This window comes from Callorhinus ursinus, unplaced genomic scaffold (genome assembly GCF_003265705.2).
Source record: "Callorhinus ursinus isolate GAN/ISIS: 27379988/994484 unplaced genomic scaffold, GSC_fseal_2.0 scaffold44, whole genome shotgun sequence".
Lineage (NCBI taxonomy): Eukaryota > Metazoa > Chordata > Mammalia > Carnivora > Otariidae > Callorhinus > Callorhinus ursinus.
The window spans coordinates 11,282,421-11,298,769 of NW_027397106.1; the positions used below are offsets into that span (position 1 = coordinate 11,282,421).

At 41.4% G+C, this 16,349-nt stretch overlaps 1 protein-coding gene across 2 annotated transcripts in view; it reads left to right on the top strand.

Annotated features, from left to right (window-relative positions):
• The first annotated feature begins 586 nt into the window (after positions 1-586).
• Positions 587-16,349, top strand: part of PRICKLE1 (prickle planar cell polarity protein 1) — a 108,550-nt gene continuing 92,787 nt past the window's right edge. The window contains exons 1-2 of one of the 2 annotated variants that reach the window (XM_025883274.2): positions 587-839; positions 4,098-4,373. The gene's annotated coding sequence lies outside the window, so the exon portion shown is untranslated. The remainder of the gene's footprint in view (positions 840-4,097; positions 4,374-16,349) is intronic. The other variant, XM_025883273.2, reaches the window with a different exon arrangement.

Consider the following 16,349-nt stretch of genomic DNA (forward strand, 5'->3'; position numbering starts at 1 on the left):
TAATTAACTACCCTCTCCCCCAGCGCGCGCGCGCGCGCGCGCACACACACACACACACACACACACACACACGAAGTGAAAAGAGACCCACATAAGCAATCCCCAAACCGTTTGATCAGAGGAAATTGGGTTTGTCTTTTTCCCCCCTTCACCCTTCCTGTCTTTTCAAACCATCAGGATTGTTGGTTAAAAAAGGGGGAGGGAGCATAAAATCGGGGGCGGGGCAGAGGAGACGACCGAGCTGCACTTGAGAACCTGGGCCGCGCTTGGGTGAACTTCGTTGAGTAGATAACCCGCCCCTCGCTCAGCGCCCGCGGCTGCTCGCCCAGCCAGTCCTGCCCAGCTCGCCGCCCGTCCGCACGCCCTGCCTCGCCACCTTGCGCCCTGCGCCCGCGCGCCCGCCCGGAGCCGGGCAACGACCTCGCCTTTCGGGGCCGAGCCGGGGTGCGCGTGGGCGCGCGCGCCGAGCGGCCTGGATCCCGCGGCGGCATCCGCGCTCCGCGTTTTCGCTCCCGCCGGGCCCCGGAGGCCGAGGGCGGGGTGCGCGGCGGTGCCGCGGCGCGGCGCTCGGGAGTCGGAGCGCACTCTGCCTGCAGCCCGCTGTGAGCGCCGCCTCCCGCGGCCGCAGCCGCCCGACAGCGCGCCCCGGAACATGCCAGCCTCGCACCGCCTGCGCTGACTTCCCCGAGGGGCGCCGCGGCCGGCACGGCGACCTGCCGGGCTCTCGATGCTCCACTTGCTGCCCGCCCTCGCCTACCCCTGACGCCGCGGACTGCAGCTCCGCAGACGTACCGCGGCGCGGAGGACCGTCCAGTCGAGTTCTCTGTCCTTCGCGCGGGGTGAGTGGCAGTCCGGCTCCGGCCGGCTCTGCAGAGGGGCTGCGGCGCGGCAGTGGGGGGCGAGCGCCGCAGGGGAAGGGCCGGGCACCTAGGGTGTCACTGCGGGGGGCCTGTGACACCCAGACTGGGCCGGCAGAGCAGAAACCAAGAGAGAAGGGCAGATTCGGTTTGTTGTGGGCTCTGTAGACACTGAAAGCTGATACTGGGCTGCAGCACCAAGAGGGCTTCGGATAGGCTGCCCGCATGGCTCCTGTTTGCTGCATCACTACCAACTCTTGCCTTGATTCTCTCCTGCGTGGAAACCCGTTCTGTGGCCCCAGAGTTGGGGCGATGAGGGGCGCAGGGAGGCGAGGGTGCGTTGGCATGTGTCCGCCGCTTAGGATCGCCTGTCACCTACTGGCGTCCGGAGGGAGGGTGCTGATTCTCTCCTAACGCTCTGCGGAAAGGGCCGATTCCTTTTTGGCAGGGGTGCATCGGCTCCTCCGCCCCGCTCCCGCCCTGACAAAGGTGTTTTCTGAATGTAGCACGTATGTGGAAGGGAATGGGAGCGTCTTCTTCCCTTTAGGCAGAAAAAGTTGGAGAAACTGGGCATGTTAATAATTAGCAAGACCAGAACTCAGGATGCAGCAGAAAGCTGTTAAATTTTCATTGCCCTCCAAGAAAAACAAACGACATCGCCAGTGACGCTTGGCAGTGCCATATTTTTTCGGGGACTTTGGGAAAATTGTCCACAGATTGTCTTCTACAGGCTGAAGAATGAGGTAGGGGTGGGGGAGGATGGCTGGCATCGCACTGAGTTGCGGCTTGCCTAAGGAGGATTCCGAATCACAACCCAAACATATTTGGTTGCTGATTTTAGAAAGAGTATGGGAGGCAGATCTGGGCCATGAACCAGGTGAAGAGCACACCCTGGGAACCTGCCTGAAGGGAAAGAGCATGTAAAGATCGAAAGATCGTGCCTCTCCAGAGGAGTTCAGATGCATTTGTGCTATAAAGAGCAGGCGTGTGTCTGTGATTTTTAGGACGGATTTTATGAAGGACAGTTTATACTCAACGAAATTGTATGTGAGCATGCCTCACAGTTGTGTGTACCTCTTCATTTTAATCAGTACTTCAGAAGGCCGTGCCTGCAGCAGCTGGGTTATATAATTGATGTGGTTCACCATCAGATATTTTTTTAATGTGCTTTCGAAGGAAAGGGAACTTCTCTCTGTCCTTTCAGACAGGCCCAAGGTGTAGACCAGCAAGGGTTGCTGAATGTTTGCCCTGGTCTGGCTCCAGATGTGTGAGCTCAGCTGTTGCCTGTCACTTAGGTGACAACTGGCCTTTTCCCACTAAGCCTTTGCTGTCTCCATTCTCCTCGGTGAAGTGTCAGCGTTCAGCCGCCTTCTATTATCAGGAGTGGACTGCAGCCCCTTGGGAGGCGGCAGTCTTATTTGACCATCCTCAACAATATGTGTTTTCAGACTCTAGGAAGGGGGAAAAAAATCCCATGACAGCAAGATAGATACATTTTGAATTGAGCACCAACTTAATCCAAAGATTCTGCTTTAATCAAGACAGCTCTGGAAGGATGACGCAATATTTGTCAAGCCTTTTCCCCTGGAACAATATTTACTCCCACCAAGGGATTTTAAACTTAGACAGCAGCCATTTATCTTGCTGTCTGGTGGGGCCCGGTTCAGTTTGCCTCCAATGTGGTCCTAGCCTAGGTGGCTGGGTTTGGCCTGGGACAGGAATCTGTCACTGTAGCCCAGCTGGAGCCTGAAGAAAGCAAAATACAGCACCTGCTGGTACCAGAGGGTTTCTAAATGCCATCAACTGGCGAGTCAGGAAACACAGGAGGAGATATTTTACAAGCCCTACCAGAAATGTTTATACAAAGGATTTAAAGGTTAACAATGCATGTGCACCACATATTAAAACTAAAGGTTCTAGAAATAAATGGACATTACCCACAGTTAAGAGGTAGCACATTTGCTGATGAACTCAAAAATCTGTTTTAATAAGTCATGGCTAACAATAGTGACTCTTTCTTGTGAATAAACCTAGGAAAGGAGGAAGGGGGGAGGGAAGGGGAGGGAGGAAGGGAAGAAAGAGGGGAGGGAGGAGTGGAGGGAGGAGAGGAGGGAAGGGGGAGGAAGGAAGGGGGAAAAACTGGATGGTACACAGAGGGTAGCCATGTTGAGGTGAGCAAATAGGTTTGGGAAATTAATTTTTCCATCCTTAATGTGGTCCTTACTGTTGACTTATCACTGAGTGACCCTGTGGGTTTACAGGTTTTCTCAAAAGAAAAGTGATATGTTTTACTAAAATGACAGATTCAATCAGTTCTGCTAGCAATACCAGTGAAACTTAAAAAGTTTATCATGTTTTTATAATCAAGTTCCATGGAACCACCATTTGTCGGTATAGTAAAGGGGATTGCAATGAGTCAGCTTTGGTCATGCAAATAAAATCTAATATCATCTGGGGAGAAAAAAAACCCTTATAGAGTTAATAGCTAACTATTAAGTTTAGAGTCAGATGTGGATAAAAGTGTGGTTTCTACTAATATCCTCTCCTATGATGACTCTGAAAAGACACAAAAGAAAAAAAAAGTTAAAATTTGAGGCTTCTCTAATGAAGGATTTTTAAAAAGTAAGCTGAAATCTGTTTTAAAAAGTGACATTGTAAGATAATTTTTCTAAAAACGTTTGTAATTACTTGAAAGCAAAACACAAGAGTTTGAATACTAGGAGTGATTGTTCAGAGTACTCATGAAATGAAATAAGAATCTTTAAAAATTATTTTCCAGTAATTAAGTAACTCTTTTAATGGCCTATATCTACAGTTTGTGTTTTCCAATATTATGGGGAAATGGTTTTCAGGAAAAAATATCATTACCAGTATTCTAGTTGATAGCAGTTAATTTCCTGGTTAAAGTAGTTCATAAAAGGAAATTTTTCCTTTTAAAGAAAGGAAGTAATTTAAAAAGGCAAAGTGATTCTCATCTGTGCATAAAAATGTTAAAGATGCCACTGGACCAGGATAGGCTCTGTCTTCTTGGAAAAATAGGTCTCTTTTTTCTCATTTTATGTTAAATAATATCAATTGTTTAACTCTTAAGAGTGTGAGAATATTCAATTTGCTTAAATCCACGTGTAATTATTCCCTAATAAAGAGGAGTTAGGGAAGTGAATGAATTGCATTTCTTGGTTGGTTGGTTGGTTCGTTGGTGTTTTAAGGGACCATTACTGCTTTTTCTTCTGGTCACAGAATAAAGCATTTCCATATTGTGCACTAATATCTTTGGAAGGCTGGTGTGAGAGGAAACACGTTGGGAGAAGAAAGCACAGTAATCTGGGTGCCAAGTCCTGCATTGTTGCAGTTCCTCGAAACCTCAGGCAGCATATGGAGCCAGCACTCCAGAAAAGAATGCCAGGGACAGAGACGGCACCAGGAACCACAACAGCACTCCCCCTGCCCCACCACTTCTGGACTTCCCCATCTCAGATACACACAAGTGTACCTCCTCGGCACCTGCAGTAATCGGTAAGGGCACCCTGTTGGACAGGCCGTGCTCAGCTGGAGTCCAGGAGGCTAACTGCGCGTGTGCCGGTGAAGGAACCTTTGGAGCAGTGGAGGTCTGGTCTCAGATTGCTTGGGGAATCCAGCTAAGCCTGGCCTGCCCTCGGTGGTCCCCTCTCTCCTGAAGCAGGGATGGTGGGAAGAGACAGGCTTTACTAGTTGGAGCAGGCTGATGTCATGACACTTCTGGCGCGGAGATACGGCAAAATAATTGGATCACTTTCCTGTGTGCCAGAATGACATGATTTTTCCAAGAACCAGTCCTGAGCCGGTGGCCCACTGGTACTATGTCCAGTTACTGAGCCGGGGGGATCAAACTTCTCAAAGAAAATGTAGTAATTCTTCTTGTGTCTCTGTTTTGTTCACTTGTTCAGACTGAACTCTAAATGCATTTTGGTCACTTTTGAAGGGACCTCTCTAGGAACAAGAATGATTGCCCAGCCTGAACTGATTAGAGCTTTCCGCCTTCATTTCCCTAGAAAGAGAGATTTTAAATTTAACATACAAATAAAAATGTCAGCAAAGCAGATGCCAGCGTAAACATTTTAAAACTTAAAGCTGTAAACTAGCAAGCAGCTCTCATTTACCTTTACTTAACTTTTCCCCCCCACCCATAAGATTGGTCCTAAGTGATCCCACTGACCAATTAAACTGCAGTTGCGTTTTTCTCACTGGTAGATTTGGGGTAAACTCTGGTGAGAGACGCCTTTCATTTCTAGTGGATTGCACTTCAGGAAGGAAAAAAAAAACGTTAAGGCTGTGTTATTTCAGTTGTTCTAGTATTGAAGTCATATACGCCTAAGAGTTTTGTCCCGATTGCTGATTTATAGCACCCACCAACTTTTGCTTTGTGTATGCTTCTCTGTTTCCTTCTGTTCTCATTGGGTCTGTGGAAAGAAAGATTTGTCAATAATACAGTGGAAATATTGCAGTCAGATGCAGACCGGTAAGTAGACTCCTCAGTGCAGTGAGCTCTCACTCAGCTGCCCTTCTTTTATCTGAGGCACAGATCCCACAGCTTGCAATTATGGTCTTTGACTTTGGTAACAATTCTGTTTGAAATGTTTCCAGTTACACACAATATTGGCGGCATGTAGCAGCTGCATGCCAAAAAGCATTTCGAAGCATGTTCCAAGAATCAGGCTGTGATTGCTTTTAATTTAAATGAAGGCTATTTGGTTTCCTGTGAAGTTTTTTATAACCACCTCCCTTACCCACCCCCCCATTTTTGTTGCCTTTAAAAGAAGTCTGATATAAAGTAGCCACCACTTAACAACGTACAATATTGGCCCTGGTTTTCTAGGATGGCCCTTGGCTTTGAGCAAGCCTAACTGAACTCTTCATTAAAGGAAATTTTAAAGAAACATCGTACGTATAGTAGTTTGGATTTCCCAATCCAAAGAATAAGAGGGGAAAGGTTATCTGATCACATGTTGTAAGTGGCTAACGTTTTTTTTTTTTTTTCAAGTCCCCCACCCACCTCCTTCTTTAGCAATCTATCATTATAATTATCTTTTTAGGTCCCTGGACACTGTCTTCTCTTCAGATTCTTCTATATTACTTTTGTGAGCCCATGATCATGTGTTAGAAACACATTAAAAGGGTAGAGAGAGATCAATAAGAATATTCCTTGAAGGTGTGGGGGGAGACCAGCAAATAATTCACCATTCTGCAGCCACCAAACCCTCCAGATCGACCCCCTCTGTGGGCTTGAAATTTCTGAACACTGAAACCTTTTTAAAAACGGTAGTGGTTTAAATCTTTTAATAGCTACCAGATATACTTGACTTATTAAATCTGAAAATAAGAAAATATACACTCTCAGGACTTGGAGTGAAGGAATTGGTTACAGGACTGGGGGTTTCTGTTTCCAGGCTGGTTTGTTGGCCCATTTGAAACGTAACACCTAGAGCTAGAGTAGGTATCCAGTAACTGAGGTGCTAAGATGGTCCTAATTAAGGTGTTTTCACATAGGCTCTTTCAATCCTGGCAAAAAACATCCTATAGAATATAGTGCTTCTTTGGGTTGAACAGTAGTTGACTTGCATGAATGCCAACATCTCTTCTGGCATTTTTGGAAATCTTCCATAGTATAATAAATAGTGCTGTATAATCCAAATTTGTAAATGCCATGTTTCACGTAGCCCCTGTAGAGACAGCTGAAATTAACCCAGGCTGCTAGGAATCATTGCGATCCGGGAGGTTAGGTTACTGCCTAAATCCAAGGTAACTACCACCAATGAATGATAGTGGAGGCCTTTGATCCAATGAAGGAGAAGGTGTGAGGGTAGCCTTAGTATGGCAGTGTCCTGGGAAGAAGTGCCCACCAACTGATGCTTAGACTTCTCCTTTCTCCTTGCTGTCTTTCAATTAAGCAAAGCTTCTTAGAGAAAATTTGCTCAGCTCGAGGTAAAATGAGGTTTATGTTGCTTTACCAGCTGAGCACCCGAGCCTGCCAGCTACATGCCCCACCCAGGCCCATTGCTATAGTGACAAAACCCACAGTAGCTATGGTTGAAATAGAAGGGCTATTAAAACCCTTTTCTATATTGGCCAGTTCCTCTGCCCTAGTTAAAATGCTGTCTTCTGGGTGTGTGAGCACACATGGGCACACACACGCACACAAATACAAATATATATACACCAGTCTTTCAGTCTAAAAATAATAAACTGCTTTAAACCATTTACAGTTTCACCAAAAGCATTTGCGCTTTTTTTTCGCTTTTATCTCCCTGATAAGCAAATAATATGGTAATCTTCTGAAGACACTCATGACTTAACTGTAATTGATATTTCCAACTATGTTATTTACATGCTTGAATAATCTAAGTTCCTTAGTTAGGATCTGAAAAGGAGCTAGATGGTGTGGCATTTTGTTTTGTTTTAAAACATCACTTCCCAACTGTTAGATTTTATGTGAGAAGACTGCTTAGTGCTCCAGTGTGGAAATACTTGCTATAGTGTGTGTCAAAAAAAGACGGCATTTTAAATTCTTCTGTGACTATGTAATTAATAAGTATGTTCGGTGCCTGAAGTGTATGTGTGTTACATAATTTTTAGAAAGAGATAAAGTTAGGTCTGAAGTACATTAGAGAATCACAGATGTTTCTTGTAAGAAAATACATATGCTTCAGAGGAATTTTGAATTGCTTTCTGATGCTTCGCTTTGTTCATTGCAAGGATTATATGAATAATTTCATTGAGTTCTTTAGTTCTTATTTACACAAGCCTTGAGAAAGGAGCTGAAGTGATAAATAACTTGCTTCCCTCACCTAGTTCTAAAATGTTGTAGCCTTTTATGTTTTTGTGAATGTGAAGGGAGGGGATAAAATATACAGAGAAGATGTTTGTGTTTAACTAACTTAATCATATAAGTTCCCTTTGTGGGCCTTCTATAAGCTTAAACAGCTTGCCAGGCTAATAGCCAAAAACATGTCCTTAAGTACCGCCAAGCGCGTTACAAGCCGACCAGGCTTTCTTCATATTGAAGTATTAGAAACTTTTTTTTTTAACCTTCTGACTTTTAAGAAATAAGCCAGAAAAAAATCACTCTCTTCTTCTCCGCATTCTTACCCATGAAAACCCAAATTATGGCTCATTGCAGCACTGAAATGAGAAACTGATAGGAATAATCATATTTATTTGAGAGTGTTTTAAACTAGCTTGACTTGGCCGTTTAAGGAGGAAGCAACGAGGTTACTATGGGATATGATGGGTTTTTTGTTAATCGTATGTTTGTGTTGCCCATAGATACTGGCTTTTTACTTTGGTTCAGTAACTTTTAGTAAGTGTTGGTCAGTTTATCCTGTTTCTTCTTGAGCAGAGCTTCAAGAGTAGACAGTGGTGATGTGGTATAGTAGTGCAGAAAAAGACAGTTTTTCTACAGTCTTTTTCTGAAAATTAGAAAATTGGGACTGCAATATATCTGTGTGATTTCGGGTCAGCCTCTCAACCTCTCTGGGCCTCAACTACCTCATATTTAAGTGAGGGAATTTAGATCAGTATATATTGACCAAAGGTTTGAATCCTAAACACCTATGGAGCTTTTTTCAAAATACACAGAGATTTTAAGGCAGTGGCTTTTGGGTGGGGTCTTGCACATTTAGCTTGAAAAAGCTTCTTCGGTAATTCGAGGCACAGCTGTGGTTAAGAGCCACTAAATTAGATGATCTCTAAGATTTCCTTCTGGTTCTAAAATGTTATGTTTCTAATCCTATGAGGCTGAACTACTTGCCTTCCTTCTTTCCTTTCTCCTTCCTTCCTTCCTTCACCTCTATGTTTATTCCTAATGTTGCTGTCAAAAATTTATAGATATCATTCTAACCCACTTCCAGGAATATCTGTGTTCCACTCTTTGTAAGTAGATGGTAATTAATGTGAGGGAGGGACCATGTTTGTTCACCATTGTGTACCCAATGCCTGACACAGTGCCTGGCACACAGTAGATGCTCCACAAATATAGAGAGCCCAAGAAGTCAGGAAACTTCTTGAAAATGTAGTATTATGTTTTCAAATAATACGCTCAGTATGCTTTGTGTCAACCTTTCGGATACCTTTCCACATTAAAAACAATGGATATAATTGTTCATCTGGAAAACAGCATAATAAATACATTATTTTCCTTATGTTTCCAGACTTTGGGGATACTCCATAGTGTATTGTGTTTTTTTGTTTTTTTGGTCCAGATTAACAGCTGATTTCATTGCTTTAAATTCAGAAGTACAGAAATAACAAGTGTTGGTGAGGATGTGGAGAAAAAGGAACTTTTGTGCACTCTTGGTGGGAGTGTAAGTTGGTATTGCTGCTGGGGAAAACAGAAGGAGAGTCCTAAAAAAATTAAAAATAGAAATACCATATGATCCAGTAATTCCCCTACTGGGTATTTATTTACAAAACGAAAAAGAAAACACAAATTCAAAAAGATGTATGTATGCACTCCTGTGTTTATTGCAGCATTATTTATAATAGCCAAGATATGGAAGCAATCTAAGTGCCCATCGACAGATGAATGGATAAGGAAGATGTGGTGTGTGTGTGTATGCATATATAATGTATAATATAAAGAATGGACTATTACTGAACCATAGAAAAGGATGAGATTGTGCCACTTATGACAACATGATTGGACCTAGAGGGTATTACGCTACGCGAAATAAATCAGACTGAGAAAGACAAATACCATATGATTTTACTCATATATGGAATCTAAAAAAACAAAAAGCAGAATCAGACCAATAAATAGAACAAACTGATGATTGCAAAAATGGGTGAAGGGGAGTGGGAAATTACAGACTGCCTGTTCTGGAATGAGTAGGTCACAGGAATAAAAGGCACAGCCTAGGGAATATAGTCAATGATATTGTAATAGCAGTGTATGGTGACAGATGGAGCTACACCCGTGGGGAGCCCAGCATAACACGTAGAGGGGTGGAAGTGACTTAGTTGTACACCTGAAACTAATGTAACATTGTGTGTCAGCTATACCACATTCAAAACACAATTTAATCAATAAATAAACAATAAGGGGGAAAAAGAAGCAAAAATAAATTCAGAGGTACTTCTGCAAAGGTATCTGGAGGTTGGAAAAAAAAGCATATTATTTGAAAGTGTAATTAACATTCTGTTAGAAAACAGTTTATCTTATGAAAGACATAGTTTTTCCCGTGTGGCCTTACGTTTTGGTGCCTGTATGTGTGGAATGAATGAATCAATGTCCAGTTTTTTGTGATCATCTTAATGTGGGTCAGTTTAAGAAATATAACCCAACCATTATCACCATAAACGTTTCAGAGCTTATCTGACAAATTTACAACTTCATTACAATTTTAAGTCTTATTTTTAAATATTTTTAATTACAAAGGTTAAAAATTTTAAATAGATTTTTATCAAGACAGATTTCTTAATGAAATGTGTGTCTGATTAAGCCCTTTGTCTTTTTCAACAACAGAAATGCTAATTCCCATTTTTTTGACTAGTGAAGTAAGCTAGCTAATTCAAACTGTTTTTTTATGGCTAATAGCTATTTTGATCCTTTTACAAACATGATTCCGTATCATATATTTCATAACATATGAAGGGCTTTAAAACTGTCCAGATCCATACTCTACAGAGGTTCATATTCAAAATGTATATATATTTTTTGTTCTAGTTAAGATAAATTAGGGAGTCTCAATAAACTATAAGCACACTCTCAGTTTTTCTCAAATAACTGTGATGCATCTGAAAGTTTTATTATCAAGCATTGATAATAAAATAATAATAAATAATAAAAATTGATAAATTCTTGGTTGCATAATTTTATAAACGTTGATCAAAAGAGTTTATTGTCCATTTTGTTTCTTTGCTTTTTCTTCTTTGGTCTTTGAAAGTTTGGATTATTTCCTATCATTCATTATTACCATTACTGTAGAACATAGAGTAAATTAAAAAAATTTAAATCAGTCATTATCACTACTATTTCTATATAGCATAAACAAAATAAGAAATTTATATTTACCTAGCTCACTTGATGTTTTTGTTATTACATGTTGCCCTTCTTGTGGGTGTGGTGGTTCTTTTGTTTTATTTTTAATTAAAAGGGGGACTTTAAAAACTCACCATTCTAAAACCTGGATAACTGTCCAGTTTCCTTTGAACTTTCACTGTATAGGCATGACCAGTAGCAAAATCAGCTACTCTCAGCTCATTTTTTCCTACTGTATGCCCACTGCCAATTCAAATAATCAGGACCTCAGAGTGGAAATTTCTACCTGCATTATCTACTTGGGTTGTTTGCACAATGTAACTGGAAAACTCTCTCTCTTAGTCATTAAGTGAAGAGATAATGTGAGGCATTTTAGTCAGGAAAAAGATTAAGCTGTAGCTAAACAGGGTTTAAGGATCATTGGAGATAAATTGAGAGCTGGTTCAAAGTATTGTATAAAGCTTTATTATTTGTAGGTTTCACTTTCCTGTCGTTTCACAGCTAATCTCCTTGTTTGACTAGACTTGACAAGCTAACATAAAAGGACAAGTGTAGGTTTTTCCAGGTGGGATCACAGCTCTTTGCATCATTTCAGGGCTCAGCTCAAAAGTCATCGGATATCAGGGAGGCCTTCCCTAATCACCCTATATAAAATAGCAACACTCTTGCCTGCCCCAGCCATCACCCAGCACTTCTGAGACCCCCTCAGCCTGCCTCACTTTTCTCCATAGCACTTAACCACTATCAGACAGATACCTATTTATTATAGCTGTCTGTCCCATGAAGAAGTCTATGCTGCCTACTGCCTTATCCTCAGTCTTAGAGGCACATAGAAGGTGCTTATTAATAAATTCCTGCAGAATGAATGACTGCAAAAAAATAGGGAGCTAGCTGTGCTTCAAATTGGGACACCCCCTCCCCAATCTAAAAGTACGTATTGCTGAGCAAGTTAGAGAGCTTTATGCTCATATTCTCATTCTTAAAGTTAGCAAATAGCCACCCTTGTTTTATAGGATAGGCATTTGTGGACCATTTTGTTTTTGTTTTTGTTTTGTGGACTGTTTTAATGTTATATATAAAATAAAGACGAATAGAACCCAGTATTCTGTTTTTTGTCTAAGTGAAAATTTTCAGAACAAAGATTTTTCTGTGTGTTGTTTGAGTCTGTGAGTTTTTTTGTTTTGTTTTCTTTTTGCAGCTAAAGTAAAGTTTCTGAGCTGTTTCCGTCCTTATCTCAATAAAGCCAGAGGAACGTGATAAGAGTATGAGGAAAAAGACCGATAACCCCACCTCCCTCCCCCATAAAGTGATCAATGAAATGTAATCAAATAGCAGACTGATGCCATATTAATAGAAGATTGAATATTGGCAGCAGGGAAGCTGTGTGACTTCCCTCTTCATAATATATCCATACTACTTTGTAACCTTTGCCAAAAATAGAGGCAGTATCTTCAGACAAACTTGGGGTGTTGCCTTGTATTTTAAAACAAGGGTAATGGGTCATCTTTCACTCAAGAAATCCTCTGACTTAAATTCCAGAGGTGAAAAGCTAATCCTCTAAGTGATTTCAGCTAGCTTACTAGGAAACCTAGTTGCTTAAAATTATTATTTTAATGTCTCAGGTTCCAGGGTTAAATGGGCAGTGGGTCAACTTTCCTATTAAGGAGCTGAACCCACTTATTTGTCCAGAAATTATCATGTTTTACCTGGGGGGTCTTTACTAATAATAAGACTAATACCTCCAATATACACAAAGCTCTTGCAAATTCATCTCATTTACCTTGGCTGCATCTTTGTGTGAAGGTTTAACCAAGGTTTTCCCAATTTACTGTTGAAGAAGCTGCTTATTAGTTCAAGATGCACCTTCCTAAGGAGCTTTGGCTTGGCAGTTCCTAAATAAATGAATGTTTGTAGTTAAATTTTCAGAAAGAAAGAAAGAAAAGAAAGAGGGAAAATAAGCAGACACTTGTGACATACAAAACTGATGTTTCATCATTTTGTAAATATTGCTATTTATATTCATTTTTTTTAGAGACAGTTTGAGCGAGGGGCAGAGGGAGAGGGGGGCAGAGAGAGAGAGAGAGAGAGAGAGAGAGAGAAAGAGAGAGAAGCAGACTCCCTGCTGAGCAGGAAGCCTGATGTAGGGCTTGATCCCAGAACCTGGAGATCATGACCTGAGTCAAAGGCAAAAGCTTAACCGACTGAACCACCCAGGTGCCCCATGGGAAAGAGAGAATCTTAAGCAAGCTCTACACTCAGCATGGAGCCCAGTGGGGAGGAGGGGCTTGATCTCAGGACCCTGAGATCATGACCTGAGCCCAAATTAAGAGACAGTCACTTAACCAATTGAGCCACCCAAGTGCCCATATATTCATTCTATATTAAATGCTTTTAGATAATTATAGCCTCTCCTACTACTGACTTGCATGTGACTTGGCTAAGTCACTTAGTTTTCTGGACTTTTTATCCACTCTGTGCCTCAGCTTCCTCAATTATAAAAGGAGGGTCCTAATGAATTTTTAAGCTTAAAATTTCTTAATTCTAAAATACTAGATTTGGAAGCTGTAACTTCAAGGGAGATTGATAATAAATTGGAGCCGATATTTTTTTATTATTAACTATCCCTACCTAAGTTCTTGGCTAGAATTATTTAACAGTCAACTCAGAATTATTCGTATAAGCCAGGTGAAACTTTAAAAAATGGTTTCCTTATTCGTGATTCCGTGTGGCCAGTTCAGAATTCAACAATAGCTATATTTTAAAGACCTGAGAAAGAATACACTTCCCTCACCAAAAGTCTGGTTTAATAGGTTTTATTATAGTTTAATATGAGGAACTTAAAAAATATAGTAATGTTAAGGCAAATTACTAATCGAATATAGTTACAACAATGGCATACTTATGTTCACACTAAAATTGGAAATGTGAGCACTGTGTTTATGCACTGGAAATGTGGAAAACTTATAAAGTAGAACTCAGTGGCATGTTCACTTATGTGATCACATTGTGATTATAACTTTTTTAACATGTGTGTGTCCATTGACCAAATTGGAATGAATTTAGGGAGGTCTAGAGAGGGTTTACTGGAAAATAAAAAGAGCCTATCATCCATTTTAGTTGCATTCCTAATATTTTTTGAAACCATAATAATATTCTCTTCTCCCTCACTCCCCAAATAAAAGCTGGTGAAAATATGCAGTACGTGGTGAAACTCTTTCGGTGTTAAACACTACGTGTTGGCATATGTCACCTTACGTACTGGCCTGGGTGTTCCATTTTTATAGCACTGTGTTTAATTAACTCCGTAATTTTTAAGCAAATTCTTCGGGCCTTGGATCTCATTCACGTTATAATTAGGCTGAGCCCGGAGTTACAAATGACCCACCGGGAAGTGGTACAGCGTCTGTATTCTAAGAAGACGGAATTCATGAATTGTTCAGATGAACGTAGCAATGAGCCGTGGCACATCTCCTGGCAGGTGCATAAGTGACTGTGAAGGGCTATTCTAAGAGGAAGGACTGTCTATATACATGTGACATTAATAATCACCAGTTTGAATCTGGGTCACTTCAGCCATGACTCCAAGATCAAACGCTATCAGCTGGTAATGAGTGTGTGAAAGAACTGCAGGAAGGCATTCCATGGTTAATGACACCTTTGTGGGCCTTCCCAGCAGCCTCTTAGAGGGTGGGCCAGGAATAAAGTCCCACCTGCCCTTGACTGGGAGGTTGGCCCTCCCAGTTACAGCTGGGCACACTTTTGCAGAGATGTCTTGGGAACAGTTCCCCATGTTTTCTCTTGTTCTGGCTCCTGAAGCGAATATACAGAACCTTTCCTCTTATGCCCTTTTTTCCTGACCATTTACTGCCTTCCAAGTGACGGGAGCTCTTTTGCATATTCTGTGCCTTTTTTTGCTGTTCCCTGAAAGGGAATTTCAGCACACCTCTGTGGGCCTCTGTGGTTAGCTGAGCACTGGGTTAGGCTGTGGAAGTACAGGCATTAAATAGGAACGGTTCTTGTCTTACTGAGCTGGCGGCCTTGTAGGGAAGGAAGGCATCGAAGCCCTTCCTTGTGAAACGTGGTGGTAGAGACAGGAACAGCGAAATGTCCTGGATTAACAGCAGCACGGAGGTGAGGGCAGAAGACCCGGGTCCTGTGCAGATTACGTAAGGAAGGCTTCAGAGAGGGGGAGATGGCTGAGCTGCTGGATGTTAATGACTGGAAAGGAGTGCGCCGCGCTGTTCGAATTGGAGAATGACTCATTCTGGACCAAGAGAAAAGTGGGGGCAAAGGCAAGAACCATAATACTCAGAGAATTCTGAGTCTTTATATGTGGCCCTAAGATTAATTACGCTCCTGGTCATGCACTCAGTGCCACCTTTATAAAATCTCAATCAGAAGTAAGAGATGGAGTTTGACAACCTTAATTGGGACCCTGTCTTTCTCCCCATGGTTGATTTTAAGCTTCTGAGTAAGGTGTATTTACCTGGCCAGTCTACCAGGTATTTACGCCGTGCCTTTGATTGTTATGTTGGTACAATCTACATTTATTTATTCTTCATTTTCACTGCCAGGTTTCCATTTCAGCCTTGAGTGTTTAGACAACATTATATAATGAGTGTTATACTTTTATGACGTTTGCTTTAAGTACTGTAAGAGTTTTCCGTGAAAGCTAATAGTTGGGGGGGAAAAAAGAGCACCAAGTGGCCTCCAGATGTGTTTTATTGTGTTGGTATCTCTGTTTTGTTTTCATAAGAACTTTTTTTAAGCTTAAAAAAACCTTACCAAGCAGAAAAAGCAGACAATAGACTCATAGGGGATGAACTGTTTTCTTCATTTCCTGATTGTTTTCTTGAACTCCTGTTTTAAACACTATGATTCAGCAGGAAGAAAAAAAAGATCCATCACAATACGCTCTACTTTTAAAAGCAAATCATATATGTTTGTTTTTCAAAGATAAACTCACATCTTAGGTTGGAAGGTTCCACTGTGTTTCAATATGCGGTTCTTCAATATGGTGATATAAAAATTGTGATTTAACATCTCTTAGAATTTCTACCATCTAATTGTTAATCAGTATGTTTTCAGGCAGTCTGGCGTGTGATAAATATTTTGTAGCATATGCGGCTGAACATGCCAATTTCAAAGGGCTTTACAAGCTCTAATTAATTTTCACAACAACCAGACGCACTCCGCTTTATTGATGGGAAACCCACAGACAGTGGAGTTCAGAGAGTTGCCCGGATTCCTCTAGCAAAGTGGTTTTCAAACTTTTTTTTTTTTTTGATATGTGAACTCTTTTCTCAAACACAAGATTATCTGGAACTCCAACCTAAAAAGTAGGGAGGTAGAAAAAGAGGGTTCATTGTTCTAGGACTGCCAGATTTATCAAACTAAGAAAACACATAAGATGCCCAGTTAATTTGAATTTCAGATAACCAGTGAATACTTTTTAGTATAAGTGTATCCCACATATT